The following is a 22,042-nucleotide window of genomic DNA, read 5'->3' as shown; positions in this document are numbered from 1 at the left end:
GTATAATGAAATATAATCACGGGTAAAAAGGGACATTAGAAAGATCAAGACGGAAATTGAAAGGAATATTGAAATGGTGGCTAAGTTAAGGTTAAGGTTTTTTCAGTAGTACAACCGTAAAGGGACCATCAAGGATGAAGTAAAATATATCCGTGACTAAAATAGGAAACTTGGAGACAATGAAACGGAATTGCATACAGTACGTTGGTGTTCACTGAGAAATAAGTCAGCAATATGCTTCAGGCAGGGACAAAGTCCTCTATTATACAGTATTAGCATAGAAAAGGAATTATGTGTTTCATGTACTAGAAGCACTTCTTTAGATGAATAAATCCCCAGGATCTGATGGTATCTTACCAATTATACACAATAAAACAATTGTTATTCAGAAGCCATTAATGCAATGCTTCCAAGAATCACATAAGACGGGGGTACTGCCCAGGGACTGAAAAACTGCTAATAAAGTACCCATCAAAGAAAAGGGTGAAAGGGTGAAAACTGAAACAAGTAATTATAAACCAATATGTCTGACTTCTTTTACATGTAAGGCTATGAAAACAATTATAAGACCTTAATTAGAAGAACACATATATGAAAATAATATTCTAGGAAATAGTATGGATTTAGAGAAGTTAGGTCTTGCCAGACCTACTAGTTAGATCTCTTTGAACAACCAACAACAGTAATGAATACACATATATTATGTATTTAGATTTTCAGCAGACTTCTGTTACAGTTCCTCAAAATCAATTCTCAAATTGCAGGAGGTAGACGTTCAGGGAAACGTGAGAATTCAGATGGAGATTTGGTTATTAATTAGAAAACAGATGGTACAGATAAGTGGTGAACACTCAAATCGGGGTATGAGGACCATGCCTTTCCTTAATTCAAATCAACGTAATACTGTAGATTGTGGCATAGTTGGTGAACTAGTCTAGATGATACCAAATTAGGAGGATTAGCAAACACTGTACAACCATCAAGTGAAATTCAAAAACAATTCTAAAAGATATTGCTGCTCTGGAATCAGTCCAGAGAAGAGCAGCTAGACATATTCCATAAGTTGAGGGAATGTACTACACACAGAGTACAGGCTGAAGGAAGTGAAGGCTTTCAGTCTTGAAGAAAGAAGAAAGAAGACCTGACACAAGTATTCAAAATCCTCAAGGCCACTGACAACCCAGTCCACCCAGGTGTTAAAGCCAATTCCCTGGCTTCTTTAATGAAACTGGTGGATGAGATTCTTGGATAAAGTCATTAACTAACTAGCAAACAGGGTAGGTGGGCCAAAGAGCCTCCTCTTCCTCTTCCTCTACCCACAGCCGTCGCTAAGTGGGCTAACATGCCTCCCCCCCAAAGAATTTTTCGAATAAAGTGGAAACAATGTTTTCATTTTTTTTTTTTTAAATATAGACAAAGATTTCTGTAACTGATCTAACATTTTAAGCAAATTTTCTTTTTCTGTCATGGTGAATGAACAGACCCTGTGTCAAATCTGAGGTTTCAGTACAGATTTATAATGCAACGTACAAGGCGGTTTTGTAGCCAGACATCATTTAATCTGATTATGTTAATCAGAAAGCTAGGCTAACAGTAGTCTAAATAATGGATATAAAAATGGTTCAAAGGACCATCTTCAGTCACCACCAGAGGGGTGTGTTTGCTACATTTGTGTTTGCCTCCTATATTGTAGTGTTGATTAGGTAACTATCATCTGTAGAATCACGTGTCTCAAACTGGCGGTCAGACCTGCCCCCCCCCACGGTTAAAACCAAATGCCCACCCATTCGAATTGTTCTGGCAGCTGCCCTGATGTTACTAAAACCAGAAAATAATCAATTAGGAATTAAGTCTGATAGTAAATCTTTGGTTTGATCCAAAAATCTTATTAGTAGAATTTGCCAAGGTGTTGTGACAAACACAGGACAGGAATCCACTTCATCGCTGTGACTTGGTGCCTACATTATATACAGATAGTTGTGCTACAATGGTTTAAAGATGATGCAAGATATCCTCCTTCTGAATCCTCTTCGCAGGTGTCAGCTGAGGTCAATATTTACCTCAATGACATCAAAAAGGAATGGAATTTCAAACCAATCACATAGCAGTTTCTGGGAACATAAAAACAACACTTGTCATGTTACATGGTAAACAACCTGCAGAGAAAGGATACACCTTTATCTGCTGTGTATAGAAATCCCCTCAGCTACTGCATACGTAGTCATACGGATGACTAAGGATAAATCCTTCCAATCTTACCATCAGCCCTTCTATAAGCACACACTTGTCCTCCTGGACTCCTAGTCACTCACAGTGTCCCAGCTCAGCTTAGCCCTGATGAATGCTTTGTCTCATCTGGAGCTGGAGGAGTTTGTGCATTAGCCAGTTAGGAACCTCTTTCAATCCTACAGCAAGGGCAAAGACATAATGCATTGTGTATACTGTAACGCAACGGGGTTCAGGTAGGCGCCCTTGCCGCATTAGGTCGGCCCCGCACCAACGGGGGCTCGAACCTGGGACTCCCGTGTCACTCAACAGGGACCCAGCTTGTTGAGCTAAAGACAGATCTCTGTCCTAATAGTCCTGCTATTACAGGGAAGGGCGGTGACGTCACCGCTCTGGTAAGCCGTCTCTTACACACCACTGACGGCCGTAAGCGTTACAATACCTTAGAAACAGGATGTTTATAACTTGGTGTCTTACATAGCATCTCATTTGAAACAAACCTTGAACATTCCATGCACTCGGACAAATCTACTTATATTATTTTAAAAGTACTTATTTTACAAGTATGTTCTGCCATTTATCACAGATATGACCAGACATATAAAATATTACCAAATAAACATTTTACAATACACTTATCTAAGTAACTGTCCGAGGAAATTTTGATTTATTCCAACTTTCTAACATGCACTGCTTATACACAAAAGTTGGAATTAGTTTTTAGCTCCAGTTAGTCGATTCATCCTTTAATACAGTTTTATAGATTTTTAAAGAATCATGTTTTTAATTGCACCAATTAAGTTGTGCACTGATTGATGCCTTTTAAGTTTTTTAATGAACATTCTTGGATGTCTACTTTAACGGGTCTGAAGTCTTCACTAATACAGGGCGTGAGGATTTCCAGCAATGTACGATTATTTACAGGGAAATACTTCGTATGTCACTGTTCAGACCATTGCTTATGATTTCCAAAATCGGAATTCTCCACAGTGTTTTCTCTCGTTGTCTCATCGATTAACCTTCGAACTCTCCCGTGATCTCATGTGCTATCTGCCGCAGCACATTCACACCCATACACAAGCTGCAAAATTCCTACACTGATTTAGAAGGTAAATGTCCAGGCCCAAACTTTTATTTCATCATCTCGGTGGATCAGGTGTGATATACCGTAACCTGGTCTGCTTGTCATTTCATTTCAGCGAAGCAGCAGGTCTTTTTAAGAGCGCCAGCCTTCATGTACCCCGTTCAGCAAAGCACCATACTCGGCTGACGTCTAGTGTGGGCGGAGTGCAGTGTCAGCGTGCCGGCTTGCAGACTGCCTCCGACATGGGAGCTGTCCATAGGAGAGCAATGTTTCTGTAGCATTTCCTTATATTTGAATTAGATCAACTTTTTCAAAGCATCTCGAACTCTAAAACAGTTGATTTATTGGATGCAAAAAAAAAAGCTCTTCAAAAGCCATTTTCGATTACATCTTCGCAGAGAGACATCCGTCTTCGCCTTGCTTTCGGAATTGTAAAGCTGAAGCATCCTGAGTTGAGGTGTGTTCGTATGAAGATCTGTCAGAAACCGACGTGGCCGTAAAGGAAATAAAACAGTCCCCCTCGTTAATCTAGCATTACTGCAAATGCCTTTTGGAAGCCGCATGGAGTGCGCTAATCAGACATGCCAAGTGAGTAATTATTAATTAGATCAAACAGTTTGATACGTTTAATTATGGCGATTAGTGCTTGTTCTCTTTCCGCACAAGTTGAACCTGTTCAGCATCTGTTTCTGAGAACCTACATCAGTTATGAAGTTGTGAAGTGGTATCATCGGTATTTGCATGCTGTGTAAACTGGTATGTAAATATACATGTTCTAGCTCAACAGTTTCGTATGTTCCTCTTTGCACTCTACGGCGAACGTTTACTTCACGTTTGGGTCTGCTGCGGCGTTATTTTGCAGTGCCTTTAATTGCATAGTAAATAAAGATGAGGGTTACAGAATATTGGCCAGATAACAGTGTTGAATTAAACGTACAGTGAATGTCACACTGCAGATACACCAGACGGATTATAGTGGTTTTTCCACTTCCCGTGTCAACCTTAATTAGGGTTCTTCGTGTTGCTGTAATGTGGGCAGATTATTGTATTAAGCTTTATTTGGCTAAGAAGACCCTCAGGATTTCCACAAGTTCATTTTCTCAGCTCGCTTACACGCCGTTTTTGTGCAAAGGAGTTTAGTGCCGTTTTCTCTCATGCGATTGGCACTTTATTGGGTGCTACATTTGTCTTTAAAAATAGCCGTGGGGGTTAATATGATTATCTAAATTGAGTTTTCCTTTTCGTTCCTGTTGCACAAGCAGACCCTAAGGTGGAAGGCACGCTGGAGGGATGTGTTGATTTTCAGAGACACTCGCGTATCTTGTGCCATGTGGTCTGTGGTGCAGAGCTGAACGTTGCAGGCAGTAAAAAGGAGGGTGGGGTTGGACAGCAGAGGCAACAAGAAACCTGAACCAGTTTATCACCTCTCTTCTTTCACAGCCGCATCACGGTTGCTGGGATTTGACACTTCATTCGTGACTTTGCGATTTAATTCAAAGACTGCTGATATTATTGTACATTTTTTGTACACCTCGTAGGAAGTAATTAGAATAAAGGCAAAAGACTCATGACACGTTCTATCCCCATAGTTTAATTAAAACCACTAATAACTGCAGCGAAGGGATTGGAAATTGCCCACAGGTGCTAAGTAATAATGTGAGCAGAGCTAAAATTGTCTTGCCTCGGTATGTTAGAAGATTCAAATTTTGGGGGTGAAAAATATTCCATGCACTGTATAATCAAAGCGCGTTGCAGAGTCTCGATATTTTTGGATGGATTATTTCGTTTTCCATACAGTATATCATGCTCACGTTTTGTTTGTTTTTTTTTGCATGTGGAATAGTTTAAAGAGTTTTGATTTTTAATTAAAGTAACATTACCCCTGTTCAATTCTTACCAAGAAAGTGAAGATTTATGCAGGCCCTTCTGGATGGAGGGAATTGCATGACATTTCGATAAATCAGGGGTTCCCAATGATGCCTGTTTCCACTTTTTGTTTTAGCAAATCATAAATTTACAGATCAGTTTCACTAACATTTGCTTGTTGCCCTCAGGAGACTGTATGAGTTGGACTAGGTCCAACCTTCTTTGCCAGTGCTCCATTTTTGTCTTGCGGCTGTAATATTTCTATCTGCCTGCCAAAAACGAATGGATTCCAGTCTGATCTGTTGTTCCCTGCTATTTTACCTGCTACATAAGGAAAGTCCCAAATAGCAAAGGACTGGACCAGCTAACCATGTGAAGGGGGTCATTTAAGCTAATGAAACATAAATATCATCTTTAGCTTGCTACAAGGTGAACTGTTGAGGTATTTCTCTAATAGAAAGCAGAAGAGTACAGTGGTGCAGTAGTTAACATTGCAGCCTTGTAGCTCTCGGGCCCTGGGTTCAATTCCTGAGGTGCTGTTCTCCCTATATTTGTGTGGGTTTTTGCCAGATGCTCCTGTCTCCTCCCGCATTCCAAAGACATACTGGTAGATTAACTGGCTTCTGGGTGAGTGTGCACGTGTCTGTGTCTGTGTGTGTCCTTTGATGGACTGACGTCCTGTCCAGGGGGTATCCTGCCTAGCACCCATTGCTTGCAGGGACATGCTCTGGCTCCCAGTGAATAAAGCGATGAGAAAATGGATGGATGAAATAGAAAGAACTGTGTCGTAGAAAAAGTCATGAATAAATTGTTAGTAAGATTCAACATTGTCATGGTGAGCCTTACATCTTTCTCTTAAAATGCAGTATTTGCATGGGCAATGATGGGAATTGCATGGAATTATATGATGGGAATGGCCATACAGTTTTATTTTGAATCCCATAGCTTAATTAGCTCAGTATTTTAAATTGACATTATGGCACATGTTTCCTGGATTTTGCAGGAAATATGGAGTATGAGTTTTTCAGTGGACCACATGGACACTTTTTTGATGCTTGGTAATTTTGTGATTGTTGGTCCTGAAATAAATATCGGTTGGAGAAGAGTGTGTGAGTGTTACATCTTCAATAATAATCAGTAAATGTGTTATTTATGCTGGCCTTTTCTTGAGCCATCCTTTCTTTGCTTTTTGTGCATTAGCATTTTTATTAAATCAGCGTTATACAACATAACCTGCACAGGAAATAGTTCATCTTCCTAACGAGATCTGCATGTACTGTGTTAGGAAATTGAGATGTACAATGACAAGCTACTGGAAAACTACTTTAGTGTTCTGATCTGCGCACTCAACGTAGCCCTTTGTATGAATCATTTCAGTATTCTTTTACCTTATTCTTTTCACTCTGTGGTATGTATTGGAATGATATATACTACTGTATATAACATTGTCCTATGCGTATGCAATAGGTTTGCTGCCTGAAGAAATTCTTTCTTATTTTTGACTTTGTTGTTCATACACCAGTTTGTAAGTGGTATTATGTGTTTTTTTTTTGTACTTCGTGATTGTGTTGCATAGGGGAGGATTAATGTAATTTAGCCTTCTTTAAAATACTGGCAGCTCAATGGTGCTCTTACAAATGGCTGGGTTAATGGGAACACTTTCTGGGGATAGCTCAGGCACTTTCAAAAGATACTGTACTGCAAAATTGAGGCCAGCTGCACTGTAATTATATTAATTTACCCTGTCCCTGGCTGTGCTTTTTATTCTGTGACTTCATTAAATACAAAGTGAAAATGAAAAGTGGCCTTTTTATTTTTACAGAGAGAATACAAGGCCGTTTAATTTAAATACATTTCAAATTCTAGCAAGCGTAAAAAACTCTGAAACAATGAAGGTAAGAAAAGCTTTAACTGACTCTGCATTGACAGTTCTATACAACCTGCTTTTTAAAAATGGTCGAGTCCATACCATCAGTACAAATGTCTGTAGTGGAGACGCCTTCAGTGATCTCAAAATCTTTCTAGAGAGGAAATCCACATTGTAGGAAACTGTTAAATTGGTTTTCAGTATCTAGAAGACATAAACTACCAGGTAGGCCTAAAAAAAACACAAATACATTACAGGGGTTAAGATATTTTAACAAAATGGATCTTGTTCAGATTTTAAAAAGAGTGAAACATATATTTTTTTTAAAAATGTGTTGAATCATAAAAATTATTTCAGATGCATTCAGGATTTGTGGACTGCTTTTATATGACATGATTTTATTGTACAAGTACAGCAGGTAATAAATTACAATGTAAATAATGGGAAGATTAAAAAAAAAAACACGTGCTTAATCTTTCCACATCATTTTCATTCATCGACTGTGAACTGAAAAAAGAAAAGCCTACCCTTTTACTTACTGTAACACCATACAGTAACATAGTATGGAATGGTTTTATATAAATGCAGAGGTTTGATTTGAACACTCAACATTGAATGCAGGTTTAGTTCTGCAGTTTGTCGCTGTATTTTACTTCTTCCAGATTCTGTGTGTGCCTTCATTTCTCATATGTGTAACCCTCCAACTAATTTTTGAAGTGAGGCTTGAATGTACGGTAGATAAAATATCCAGGGAGTGCCTCCTCTATTTTTTCTTAAAGGTAGTTGGGATTCTAAACATCAAAACTTTTCCATACAATGCTGGAGAATGCGATTGAAGGCCTTTCAAAGCCTGGTCCACAAATTGCTCCTGATGGTTCTTCATGGTTCTACAGTATAGGAGGGACAGTATCGGCCCTGCCTACTTCTCCATTCACCTTCCTGGGTTCCTGAGTATTCTCCTTTGGTCTGTTCTTCTCTTGTGGGGTTCAGCTCTTGCCTCCAGTGTCTTTCCTTTATTTGTGCTATGTACCCAAACCATTGCATTTTAACTTCTGTGTGAACTCATGTTTGGTGTCTTGTTCTCTCTTTCCTCTCTGTTTAGTCGATGGTGGTATAGAGGCTTGATGGTTAGGGCTGCGCTGCTGACTTGCAGTTCATGTTCCCTGGGTTCTGTTCTGGACTTAGGAGCCTTCTGTGTCCAGCCTGCATGTTCCTCCTTGGCTGTGTGGGTTTTCTCCAAGTACTCTTGTTTCTTCCAGTGACCTACTGTACTGTTCAGGTTAGGTGGTATGGGTAGAATTGCCCTGTGTGTGCATAATGTATGTGAATGAATGCACAACAGTATGAATGAATGCCTTTGCCCTGTGTCTGCCAGGTTAGGCTTTGACTTACCTTGACTCTCTAAGGATAAAAGTTACTCAAACTGGATGGATTGTATTGGGTCCAAAACCGTTAGAGTTACATTTGGGCATAAACTCCTACTCTTCTGTATTTATTTCTTTAATTAATGGTTTTACCCTTGGTGTAGTGGAAAGTAATGAGCCATAAACATAATACAATCACGTGCTCCTCTATAGGAATAGCAAGTTTTCTTTGAACTTGTAACGATAAACGATTATTAGAGTTTAAAACTTATTTCAACATGGCTCATAGTTAGATGACCCGTGCAATTTGTACAATGCCTGGTATTGTTGTGGCCAGTTCTCATTATACTGTACATGTTTGAGTCTTTCCATTTAAATTTCTTGCTGTTTGTTCCAAGTCTGGGTTTATCTGAGAAACATATCTAAGGGTGGTCTTAATGCAGCGTAATCAGCTGTCTTTCTCTTAAATGGTTTGTTGTTCTGTATATTAATAAAAAAGCTGTAGTGGAAAACACTGTTCATCCTATTCACTATTCACAAGCTTTTGCAAGTATAGTAGATTTTATAACATAAGGTGTGTTTAAGGTACTGTAAGTAGCAGCCTTCTGTCTGAAAAACTTCCAGGGGTTCAGCACTTCTTCATCATTGTAAATTTAAGTCTATTGTTAAATTAACTGTCCTTTAGATATTTGTATATAATGCATTTCATCCTGCTGTAATATTAATAGAAAATTGTTTGTTTTTTTCTAGACAGCTTCAAATTACCCAGAAGTGAAATGGAAATGAATGGCTTTTTTAATCCTTTTTTGACATGTTTATAGGTCTTCCTCAAATCTGATTTAAAGGCGTGGCTGAATACTATTGAAAGCAGCCTGCCCTCACTACAGCTTTCTGAAACAAAGGTTATCTGATGGGGGGGGGATGAGTGAGTTTTAGGAAAGATAAAAGGTTTCGCTTTTTAGGAACTGCAACAGTTTTAGTTCATTCTGCATGCGAGATTGTTCTTAAGTGTAGCATTTATTACAAGGAGTTCATACAAGTCAAAAATGGGTCTGGAGAGTGAACTTCTGTGCCTTCACTGGTCCCTGTAGCATAGAGCATCATTTGGGCCTCTGATTAAGACATCAAAGTTCTGACTTTTTTTTTTACAAGGATAGAAATTTAGTTAATTTTTACAAGATAGGAATTACATACTACAATTCATCATGTGGCTCATGGTGCTTTACCAGAAATGCATAGTATTAGGGTATGGGTTAGGAAGCTAAGATATTTTTAAGGAAGCAACATTGTGATTGGAGCAGTTGCTGTAAAATGCTCATTAAAGGAATATTAGCTTCATTGACAACATTTTTCTTTATACTGTTTTGCTAAAAACCAAGAATCCTTGATTCCCATCATACTAGCTGTTTTGGGGACACATTGTAAACTAAAAGGGTTACGTGAAACCTTTCTTTTCTTCTGGAATTTTAGAATCTTGAATGATTTTTAAATAAATTCAAATTAGTTTTTGCTATGCCCACACTATCTCCGGTTATTTTTTTTTCATGTCTTGGCTTTTGGCTGCGATTCCTGCAAGAGAGGAGAAAATGTCAAGGCTGAGTCCCCTGACCCGCCCACCTTCAAGGAATTTATTTTCATCACAGGCAAGATCACTATGTATGGGAGGATCCATGTTGAACGGAGGTCCTGTACATCGCTCACTGAGAGCACCCTGGGGGGCCTTTGAGGACCCTGTTTCATTAGAGTGAAGTAAACCCCTGCGGACTAATCCCACCCTGTATCTATTGGCTGCTTCCTGCAGAATCCTGGTTGCAGTTGGTTACTGATTTGAGTCGAGACCCAGCCTTGACACCATGATCAGACTTTCTCTTCAGAGCAAGTTGAGCTCTGTAACTGTTGAGACACTGGGGGGGATGTTGGATTTCTTTGGTCTTCATGGAATATAAGCAGGGTGGCATGGTGGCGCTGTGGTTAGCATTGCTGCCTTGCAGCTCTGGGGTTCAATTCGGCCATCTGCATGGAGTTTGTATATTCTCCCTGTGTTGGTGTGGGTTTTCTTCAGGTGCTCCGGTTTCCTCCAGTAATACAAGGACATGCTGGTAGGTTAATAGGCTTCTGTGTAAACCTGCCCCAGGGTGAGTGTATCCTGTGATGGACTGGTATCCTGTCCAGGGTATATCCCGCATTGTGCCCCTTGCTTGCCGGGATGGACATCTGCTCCACCACGACCCTGAATTAAATGAATGGTTAGAAAATGGATGGATGGATGGAATATGAGCACTATAAATATAAATGGCTTTTATCTGTACATGTGCATGTGGACCAAATGTATGTTGAAGCTATTAATGTACGGCCTTCTTAAGCAAATATTGGTAGGGGTGCTCTGTTGACTGTAGAATGCCTCTAAAATTTCAGTGATACAGTATTTCTTAAAGGTAAAGGAGAAAAGAGATTGGAAACAGTGGAAGGAAAAGGGCTTGTGTTGCACTTATGCAGGGAAAAGTGTCAATTTGTTTTTTTTTTGGGGGGGGGATGTTAAGAGTTCTTCTTCATTTATAGGAGAAGATCAGGAAGTTAATGTAAGTTTATTTCATTAGTATTTGAGTAGATGTTAAAAATAGTAACAATCTGAATGAGTCCAATTATGCTCTGATTATGAGATCTACAGGCTCAGACACATCCCAATATTTAAGTAATTAAATATGATATTATTATCCAATGAAAACAACATTACAAAACCATAGTCTTAATAACATAGGTGCATATTCCATGTAGGCTCCATGAGTGATTCTGCTTTAGTATTTATCTCCCTAGATTTCATATGTACTGTAAGAATAAGTAGGCCTATAAGCTTTTAATAAAGCAAATGTAGAGTGCCTTAGAAGCTTTAATGTGTCCTCTTTGTAATACTGTGCCTGAAGGAAGCCATGCTTTTTTTTTCCTCTTCACAGTTGCATTTTTATGTGACCTGAAGAAAACAAACAATGGATTTGAGATGATGGATTAGTCCTGATATAAAGTTTCTATTTTGAAACGCGGAAATGTGTGTCTGGTGAACATCCTGCTGAATCCTATTAAAAGAAAGTAGCGATCTGCCTTCATTCAAGTTTTTGGCAAATGCTGTACGTTTTTAGCAGTACCTGTTGTGTTATGTTAGATCATATGATAAGGCACGGTGCGAGCACAACTAAAGTGCTACTGGTTTTACTTGTATGTACAGTAGAGTAGCCTCACACAGTTCTGATGAATCAAGTCATGATTTCTTTTTTGCTATAAATAGAGGACAGAAGAAGTTAACAGGTTAACCTTGTCTCTCACTCATTTTTCTAAGGACAGCCAACAGGCTTTTACTCTTGAAAAGGAGCAACATTTCCATACAAAAACATAATCATATATATTTTTATGAATGGTCAGTAACAGTTTGTGACCATATAATATGCAAACAAGCTCAGAAATTTAGTCAGTTGGGTTAGCCTTAGCCTTGGGCAATAATAGACCCCTGTTCTCTTTCATGTTGCTGAATCAAGCGTAGGATACACGAGTTTCACTTCCACTCAAGAGACCTTGGATAAACTTCGTTTTGTGCCCAAGTGGCCAGTAAAACAGTTCTTGAGGACCTAATTGTTAACTCATAAGGCATTAGGTACAGTATTTGTGGCTTTTCCCCCTATTGCCTTCAGTATGACTGCTGAAAGTTGCCTCCACTTGTAGGTATCTCCTGAATTCCCCTATTCAGAATATCTGTCTTATATCTTGGAAGTATTGAAACAAACATTTATTTATGACTCAATGCCCCAGTATGGTGCTTTTTCCTAGCTCTTACTAAGAAGAGGTTTCATTATAAGATTGGACAAGTAGGTGGCTCTTCTCCCTCTGGACTAGAATTTCCAGACCAATGTCCCAGTACGGGGAACTGTGCTGTAGGTCTTTGAGATGAGATGTCCACCTTACTTTGACTGCTTGGTTATTGAAGATCCAAAGAGTAGAGGGTTACCCTTGGTGTCCTGACTAGGTACGTCTTTATTTTCAGGCCTACATAATGATAACCAGTTGAATGATGGGGGAAATGTGTCCTCACTTCTGTTCCTCATGTGCTGTGTGGTGTGGTTGTTGTGTGGCACCAGGTGGGTATTATACTTCAGTGGTGGATGAAGTGCGTACCAATCTATACATATAAATTTATGAACTGTAATAAAGAGGGTTTTTTATATCTTTTTCTCTTTTGGTTGTTGGGCAGCTTTGCAGACTCTTGCATCAAGATCTAGTTCTATGACCTCGTGTGTATCTTTCTGGTAGAGCTTGAATCTTATACTTTCAGATTAACTGGCACATGTTTACGTGTATCTTTATGAAAAAGAATGAATCATATTGAATCATTTGGTGATCCTTATAGTAAAGGTGGATTATATTGAATAAGAGCCCTTTTAGGCCAGCAGCCATATCAGTACCTGGATGGGAGACCTCCTGGGAAACTATGGTTGCTGCTGGAAGTGGTATCAGTGGAACCAGCGGGGGCCACCCACTTATCCCAGGGTGTCTGGGCCAAATTTCCCCCTTTGCCCTTTACCGTGGCCTCCAAATTTTCCCCATGTATGACTGGCTTGCACTTGCCCTGCGATGGACTGGCACCCCGTCCAGGGTGTACCCTGCCTTGCGCTCGTTGCCTGCTAAGTAAACTCTGACTTCCCGCAACACCGTATGGTATAAAGCGGTTTGGCAAATAACATGACAAGAGCCCTTTTAGACCCTTAAGAGTCAATATAAAAGAATTAATAAAAAGTAACATTCATATTTAACAAAACAACAGTTGAGTTTGATTTCTAGCATTTTTTATTTCAGTACCATCTCACTTCATTGTCAAAGGTAACTTTGCTATTTTGATTTCCTTCATTTTCTAGCACTGGGCTATACCTGTGTAAAGCAGCTCTTCCTTTGCAATTGAAAATGTCTTTTTCTGTTTGCTTAATGACATCTTTTGTATGTCATCTTGTAGATTCATATAAAACCCTAGTCTACATTTTACCTAATAGATTGTGGGTATAGATTTTGCCGAACAACCTCAAAGTTAGAATCTGAAAGAGCAGACGTACATGAAGTCAGGCAGAAAAACAAAAACAAATTTGTATTGTTCTAAAATAGGTTTGGAACTGTTTTAATAATAATAAAATACTGGTAATTTCTAACACTCTGATTATGATAAGTTGTCACCTGCAGGCAACTAAAATTACATTTACCATCAACCAAAGACCAAGATGGTCATTATACTGTTGCAGCTTTTTAAAAATAAGCAGCATTCATTTGACTACTATAATGCACTCTAGTAACGTAAAAATAATACATTGTTCTTTGTACCAGTACCTCCTACACGGACATTTGCATTGATCTTTTAGAGTGAATGTTTCCTAAGCAGAGTCTTAATCTATACTGATGGGAAAAAAGAAAGGCAACGGTTTTTTGGAATGAGAATACTATAGTTATAGCTTATGTACTTTCAAAAAAGGTTGTCAATTTGTTTTAAGCCCTCTGACCAGCAACACAGCTTGTGCAGTGAGGCATTGCAACTTGCCAATCACACGAAATCTCGTTAGGTGACTTTTACCCAATGAGGTCCAGGTGGAACAATGCCTGATCAGGTCACCTTTAAAAAGGTTTTAATTCAAAGCTTAGGTCACTGCAGAAAAAGGCCACATTTCTATGCATTCCATAATGCCTCGAATGTCACCAGAAGCAAGGGAGAGGGCCATTGGCATGCTGCAGGCAGGCATGTCATGTGCCAGCGTTGCCGGACACTATGGAGTAAGCCGCTCCACAGTGTCCCGACTGCAGAGAAGGTTTCAGCAGACCAGCAGGACAGATGACTGTCCAAGATCTGGTTGCCCTCGAGTGACCACACAATGCCCACGTCAGTTACAGGACAGTGAGGCTCCATGCTGCTGGCCTTAGAGCAAGGCGACCTGTCTGAGGCCCTCTGCTAAACCTCCTAGATGTCACACCTGACTGGCTTGGGCCAGACAGAGGCTGCAATGGACTCGTCAGCAGTGGCATCAGGTCCTCTTCATGGATGAGTCACTCTTCAGCTTGTTCCACGCAGAGAGGAGGGGCAGAGTGTGGAGGGGGAGATGTTGCATTTCTTTTTTCCAGCAGTATATTCTGAAGTGGGCATTCTATATTACATATGTACTTCTGGCATTTCTAGGATTTTAGGACCCTTTTTAAGGGTTTATGAAATATTATTGAAATTGCTGATTGGGAATCTGCCCTTAATAAATCTTAGGATCATGTAGAATTCCTACATTTTCTTAAGATAATAAATCCTAAAATACTAAGAACATCCTAAAGAAATTTGTGTGATATTCTGATAAGGTTCCTCCGAGTTGTACTGTATTCTGAGTAGAACTTAACCTATACCGTTGAGGTCATAGTCAATATTTCAACTCAAGATCTTACACAGCATCTTGTTGGATCCTGTAGACATTGTGTTTGAGTGGCTAAGGTTCCAGACTCTTTAATAAGGAGTCATGGGCTAAATAAAGTCCGAGGTCAGAAGACCGTTGTATTGTTGAGCAAGGTACTCAACCTGAATTGGTACTGCAAGCTCACCTGCGTGATTTCATAGTATCTGTATGTATGTAAGGAAATTGTGATATCTGTAAGTTGCTTTGGATAAACTGAATGAATAATTAATACAGATCTGGTATTCTGTTGAATGTTATGCAAGATCCTGAACACAGTTCCTCCTGGTGATGTTGCAGACTGCTGTGCAGGATGCAAAAGAGATTGATCTGGTCTTGGGTTTTGACATAGGATCTAGACAGGGGCTGTAGTGTGGGTTTGTGGTTAGAGCTCCTTCTCATGGGTTCAAATACCAGCTGGGGTCTTTACTTCAGATTACTCCAGCAAAACCGACTGTATCAGTAGGAACCATTTTTTTAAAAGGAAATGGATGAGAGTAAGTTACATTGAATAAATGCCAAATTCATAATAATGACATCTGTAGAGCATTGACAAGGATGTTCAAGTACCCTTCTAGGATTCTGTGCAGGAGTGTATGCAAGATCCTACAATGAACTCATCTACAGGATCCAGTTAAATATTCTTCCAGGGGATTTATTAATAATTTGCTTACAGACCCCACAGCAGTTCTGCTCATTTGTAGAATAAGATGAGTTGTGGAAAACTTCAGTTAGCCCAGGTATTTTTCCTCTATGAATATGTGTAAATGGTATGTTTGGTTGCTTCTCTTTTCATTCATTGTTGATGAACGATGACTGGCAAGTGTTGGGTGGTGTGCTGTGGTATCAGTGCATTCTGGGATGGTGTGTTTTTTTCTTGCTACCTGCATGTTAGCCTAGAACAGTATGATCTATAACAAGATTTGTGGTGATAGACAGCAAGAGGGTGGAAAATAGACATTAGTTAATTGCCATTCATTACATCACATGGCAAGAACACAGAGTTTTGTGTGCAGCATGCTGCAGTTTTGTGCATCAAACCAACAGCTTTATTTCATGTAGTATAAATGTTTTGCTGTTTAATTGTAACAGTGTGCTAATGAGTATCAGATCAATTTACATGCAGACCTACAGTATGAATTTCACCATGTTCACAAAAGATCTCATGGATACTTTTTTCAGATTCATCTGACATAAAGTGTCAATGAGTGGATTTAATTCTCAAATAACTGTTATAACTGATTATGATTGATTCTTCATTATATTTTCATTTTCTTTTCTTGAAAGTGGTATTTTTCAGTGTTAGAAGCATATCAATGGAACAGGAGTTACAATAGCATCTTGATAATAGAGGTATTTTGTTTTATATTAAGTAATTCCTTAGGTTGTATTTGAACTGAAAAACCATTACGAAAATGGGAATCAATTCTAGATCAAGTGTTACATGTGCTATAATGCTTTTAGCATCATTAAGAGAAAACTGCTGACTTGACATTAATATTCAATATAAACCAATCAGTAGAAATCCCAACAGCTTTCTACTTTATCTGCAGAATTACTCTACTCAGCTACTTTAATCCCTCATAGACTATTCAATCACAGCTAAACTATGCTCAATGTTCATGGTTTAGTGAATCTGAAAAAACTATGGATGATGAACTGGATAATGTTAGTGGTGTGTTGAAGGTTTTTGAAATAAGGCTGGTAATGTTATGGTCTGAGGGTTTCATCCCTGTCTGGTGCATTAAGGATAGGAGCTGAGCTCGCCATCTCCAAATGAGACCATGAAGAAATGCAGTAAATGAACCTCTAGATTATTTAGTTTAATTTGAATCGGGCACAGCGTGGTGGTACTGTGGTTAGTATTGCCATATTGCAGCTCTGGGATCTTGGGTTAAGATAATTCCTGGAGCGATCTGCATGGAGTTTGTATGTTCTCCCCATGTTTGCGTGGGACAGATGCTGGTGTTTCCCATGAGCCAATTAAACTACTAGCATGTCTTTGGCCTGTGGGTGGAAACTCAAGGAAAAACATGGGGGAAACATACATACTCCATGCAGATAGCACCCCAGCAATTGAACCCAAGAACCCAGAGCAGCAAGGCAGCAGTGCCAACCACTGTGTCACTGTGCTGTCCAACTGCCAACATTGCTTCCTCAAATTGCTCTGGAAGTGTTGCTCACCTCAGATACTGTAGGTTCATGCTTGGTCAATGGAAAAGAAACAGCATTTATACATGAACATGAGATACAGATGACTTTCGAATGAGGGGAGGACATTTGGCGTTTCTGGCCTGTTAGTGTAGGAGCAGGAGGTTTTGTTTTTTGGGTTAAGAGGCCATTTCACATGCAAAATAGACTGATTATGTCTTGATAGTTGATTGTTGTTCTCTTCCTTATTTACAGAATGAGTGGGCACCTTGTAAGTGGTGTAATTTTTAAAAAAAATTTTGTTGCAAAATTACCAGGAAGATGGGTTGATGTCCAGCATATATTTGGAATAGCCATTGTACTCTGTGACATGTACATTAAATCAGCAGTTAATGTGACAGTAGTGTCCTGAATAGAGGTCTGGAGGTCCAGCTTTCTGGCTCATGAATGCACAGTGGATTTGCTTTATTAATAGTGTTTTTTTGCAGCTATTTGTGTTGGACACAATGATGTAGATAACAGCAGCAGGCCCTTAGTGGACCACCATGAGAAGCATTAATGTATTCTTAGCTTTTAAAAAGAAACGTGACCTACTTAGAAAAACACCAGGCATACTCAGAACTGCAAGATTTTTAACAGATGAAAGAGATAAAGGGCAGCACAGTCGTTTTAAGGTCTTGACACCAATGGAATGTCTAAACAGCACTCCATAGAGTACTTCAATGTGTTTGTATTGGTCTGATATTAATGCTGTAATCAATGTAACGCACTCTATACCAGTATTCCACTGGGAACAATGCATTAAATCTTAAGTATTTATTCCTGTAATATTTTATTATGCAGAACCCAAGAATTTGGATATTCTTTCTGTGTGTAGACATTGATGTTTATTTTAAAGATTCCACTACAACACTCTCAGTTAATGTTTAGTAATGTTCTAGACTACGAAAAGGCCAATTTTTTTTATGGAAACTGGGACTACTGGAGAATTTTTAAAAAATAGTGTTTTTGGTGACATTTAATTGATTACAGCGGTGGCTCAGGAATGCTGTTTTAAAAGGTTGAGCATTAGCTCTGTTTTGCACACTGTTGAAACTACAGGAAATGTTCAGCAATTTGTTGAGGAAATTTATCAGTCTTCACATCTACAGTAGGAGACCAGATGTTGTAACTTGGATGTTTTCACTCAATTGCCACACAGTATCTTCAAAGTCCCATGACTCCCAACCACCACCAAATAAATCTCTTAAGACTCAGGCAATACTAGGTTTACTCGTTCTTAACATTGTAAATTGTGTGAAATTTTACTTAAAGAGGATAAAACGTGTCAAAAAAGCCTCTTGTTAAGACTAATCTTGGACTGTACCGCCTAACCTGAAGTTACATTGCAAAGCCCATGCTGTTAATCATGGTGTGTGAAAAGCCTTTTGTTTCAGCATTGTGAAGGGATGCCTTAAAAATGTTAAATAATGTCAATCTTAAATGCATCTCTGGAATGCTTCCTCTCAAATACAAACACATTTTATTTTGCCACATCCATTTTAGTTACAGACTAGAATTAATTCATTGCAATTATTCATCGATAATTTTTAGTTTTTTTTTATTTTGCTGAAAAAAAAACAGTGCTAAAACAGCTTTGTTGTAAAATGTTGATGATGCACTTTTAGTTAATTCCATTGAAAAATGATTATCCGAGTTAATGTTATCCTTGTTAATGCTTCTATTCAGCTGATGGAATTGTGCAATGATTCATTATGAGTCTACTTTGCATTTTAAGCTGATTTACAGACTTGATGTCATAGAAAATCAGCAAGTTTTGCCCTTTTTTTCTGCAATTCACTTTTGAAAGCTACATATGTTGGAACAATGGACTGACATTTTACACTAAATATCAGGAGAGAAAGAATTAACCTGGTCTTCCATGACAGTATGTGATTTAGACAGTATCAGTGCTAGCAAATTTAGTTCCTTTGCTTTGAGTGAATATATAATTATTTTCCATTTTTTTGTTATAGGAACAGAAATATGCTCTGAGTTTTCCAGGTGCAGTAGTTAAACTTTAAAGCTGCAAATAACACAAAGTGTGACAAATATCTTGTAATAGATATTTTTCCATTTTGTGCTCTTATTGGCAGTACCATGATTGACTTCTTTTTTTAGTGCATTTTTTCATCATCTGTTGTAAGATATATAAGTTTGAGTCATGAAGCAAAGGCAAAATTAAAATTCTAAAATAAATGATGAACACCATGCTGACAGTCAAGCATATGAACTTAATTGAGTGGTTAATGAGTAAATCAGGTACAGTAGATTGATTAAAAATCATTTTTCATCTCTTAATACTCTATATAATGTTAACGTCATGATTTCACATGTCCTGATCTCATTTACATGCAAAACAATATCTATGTTTTTTATTAACATTCATAGTTTCTGGAGAATTGTACTCTTAGCTGTAGTAGAGATTTGTTTTTGTTCTGTCTTCCGTTCTGGCATCTAAGATTTTAACTCACATTTTTGCTAACTGTCTCATCTTCAGATGTGTTTTTGCTTCCCTGTTTTCTCCTAGTGCAATCTCGTCCTGTTGTTGCTGTTCGCTTGTGTAGGAATGAACATCCTTGAGCTGCTTTCTGGAGTAATTCATGTTTCTGTGCTTTTGCAAAGAGATGCGGCCTGTTTCAAAAACAGGCTGCTGACAGTACACTTTTCTTGGCCTCTTTTTCTTCCTGAATTGTTAAGAATAGCAAATGCTTCTGAATATTTCAAAAGGTAAATTTAAATCAACAAAGATAGGGTTGTTTTTTTTGCATTTAAGAAACGTTGAACATGATCAGTATTGTCTAAGGCCATGATTCTGCATTAAAAGTCACAGTTGGCAGACCTTTCAGATCAGGCTTCTTGATACAGCTGAAACCCCTTTTTGAGGAATAGCGAATGGGTGCATTAAGATATGAATACATTTCATACATTTATGAATGAGTGTTGCTTTGACATCACTTTATAAGTAATTCATGTTTTGTAGGGAGATGGGTAATATCTATACTCTACTGGGATACGCATTTTATTTTTAAAATACAACATAGCCCTTAGTAGTTTATATTGCTTAAACTTTTTGAAAAATGCCAGTACCATATAAATTAGAACTTTCTAGCTACCAAATAACTATAAACAAAAATTTGATGAGAGGTAAATATGTAGCTTTAAGTCTTAAGTCTAAAGTATAAGTCTTTAATCGTGCAGTCCTATGTTTTAACCTGTGCCCTGATGTTTAAATATTTGATCGTTCTTTCCTTGATTGTAGTCTTTCAGGTATCTGAAGTGTTTGAAATGGTTCTTATTTGCCATCACTATACTGTAAACAGGCGTCGTCCTTTGGATGAGATGTAAAAGCGAGGTCCTGACTCTCTGTGGTCATTAAAAATCCCAGGGCGTTTCTCGAAAAGAGTAGGGGTGTATCCCCGGCGCCTGGCCAAAAATTCCCATTGGCCCTTACCAATCATGGCCTCCTAATAATCCCCATCTATGAATTGGCTTCATTACTCTGCTAGTGTGCCATTACTCTCGTTCTGGCACACTATGGCTGCCGTCTCATCATCCAGGTGGGGCTGCACATTGGTGGTGGTGGAGGGGAGTCCCCATTACCTGTAAAGCGCCTTGAGTGGAGTGGCCAGAAAAGCGCTATATAAGTGTAAGCAATTATTATTATTATTATTATTAATTAATTATTATCATTTTGTATGTAGCTCCAGTATTGAATTGTTAACCTACAGGCATTGGTGTAACCTGTAGTCCTTAGGTGGCCAGGCGGAAGAACTGTGTATTAGAATGACTCTTTTTGATGTGGAAAGATTACGAGGCAGTGAAATGAAGAGGTATTTAATAGCTTCTGATAAATTAAGTGCAGCTCAGTGCATTGACCTCTGGACTTCCTCTACCTGCATCTGATATCGGTCATATACTGTATCTTGCCATTTTCGAAAAAGAACACTTACACCCTTCATAACTGAAGAACAGTAAAACCTTTGTTTGCTTTGTTTTTTTTTTTCAGCCACTTAGGCCTGTGGTCATTTTGTGTTTGTTTCCAATATCTAAAATCAAAACTTTGATGCAAGTTCATAACATTTATGTGATCATGCTTTCATTTGCAGTACAAAAAACTGTTTTTAATATTAAAACAAAATAATCCATGCTCTGCTTTTTGTCCTAAAACTTTTTTTTTTCATTTCTAACATTCTATAAGGATGACTTGAAAAACGTCCTGTGTCAGTTACTGTATGTCATGTGGAGTTTATATGTCAAAATCAGTGTTAAACTGAGCCACCCATGATACTGTATAAACCTGACAGCCATCTTCAGCTGGTGAGAGTCTCATGTAAAACGCTCATTTTCCAGGGAAAGAGTTTCTTTTCAGGACTTCTCTGCAAATGCGGTCCATGGGCTTTTGTTGGGTTGTGCACATGGCTGATTTTCCCCTTTATTAGAAAGGCATTCAGCGAAATTGAAGAGAGCCAGCTACTTCACGGACATCCAGAGTGGATCAGCATTAATCTTCTTACGCCTTGAACCAATAAATGTCTCAAGTAAAATACGCATTGAAACAAGACTATTGTCAGTTGAGATTGAAGAGCTTACATGCCTCTAAAGAGGAAAAAAGAAACCTTTGGTTTGTGAAAAAAAAAGTTGTTTTCAAATTTAAGAGCAGAATTTACTGTTGACCTGTGCACTGTATATTAATAGATTTTTTTTTTAATCATGAAACTCACAGCACTGTGGGTGGAGAGTGGATTGGAATAATTCATACTCATAGCTGTTCCTCTTATGAGGAAGGTCAGGATTGTTGTTTAAGTGCATTTTGGGCCTGTTGGAATTAACAAAACAAACTTGAAAAAGTGTTTCAGGAAGGGTCACTTAATCATGGCTGAATTTGCTGTAAACATCTTTAAGAAGATGTGTGCAAAGGGCAGTCATTTCTGTTGTTTTGGCTCCACTTAACATTTTCCGATTTTCTGTTTATATTAATTTTCAGCTGGAA

General features: G+C 38.4%; 1 protein-coding gene across 2 annotated transcripts in view; it reads left to right on the top strand.

Moving 5' to 3' along the window:
• The first annotated feature begins 3,400 nt into the window (after nucleotides 1–3,400).
• Nucleotides 3,401–22,042, top strand: part of LOC148840844 (janus kinase and microtubule-interacting protein 1-like) — a 114,062-nt gene continuing 95,420 nt past the window's right edge. For both annotated transcript variants that reach the window (XM_088922059.1, XM_088921976.1), the window contains exon 1: nucleotides 3,401–3,898. The gene's annotated coding sequence lies outside the window, so the exon portion shown is untranslated. The remainder of the gene's footprint in view (nucleotides 3,899–22,042) is intronic.

Source organism: Atractosteus spatula, chromosome 1 (assembly GCF_055471065.1).
Source record: "Atractosteus spatula isolate fAtrSpa1 chromosome 1, fAtrSpa1.hap1, whole genome shotgun sequence".
Taxonomy (NCBI): Eukaryota; Metazoa; Chordata; class Actinopteri; order Semionotiformes; family Lepisosteidae; genus Atractosteus; species Atractosteus spatula.
The sequence above is the reverse complement of the archived record's forward strand: the minus strand, read 5'-3'. Positions and strand labels throughout refer to the sequence as shown.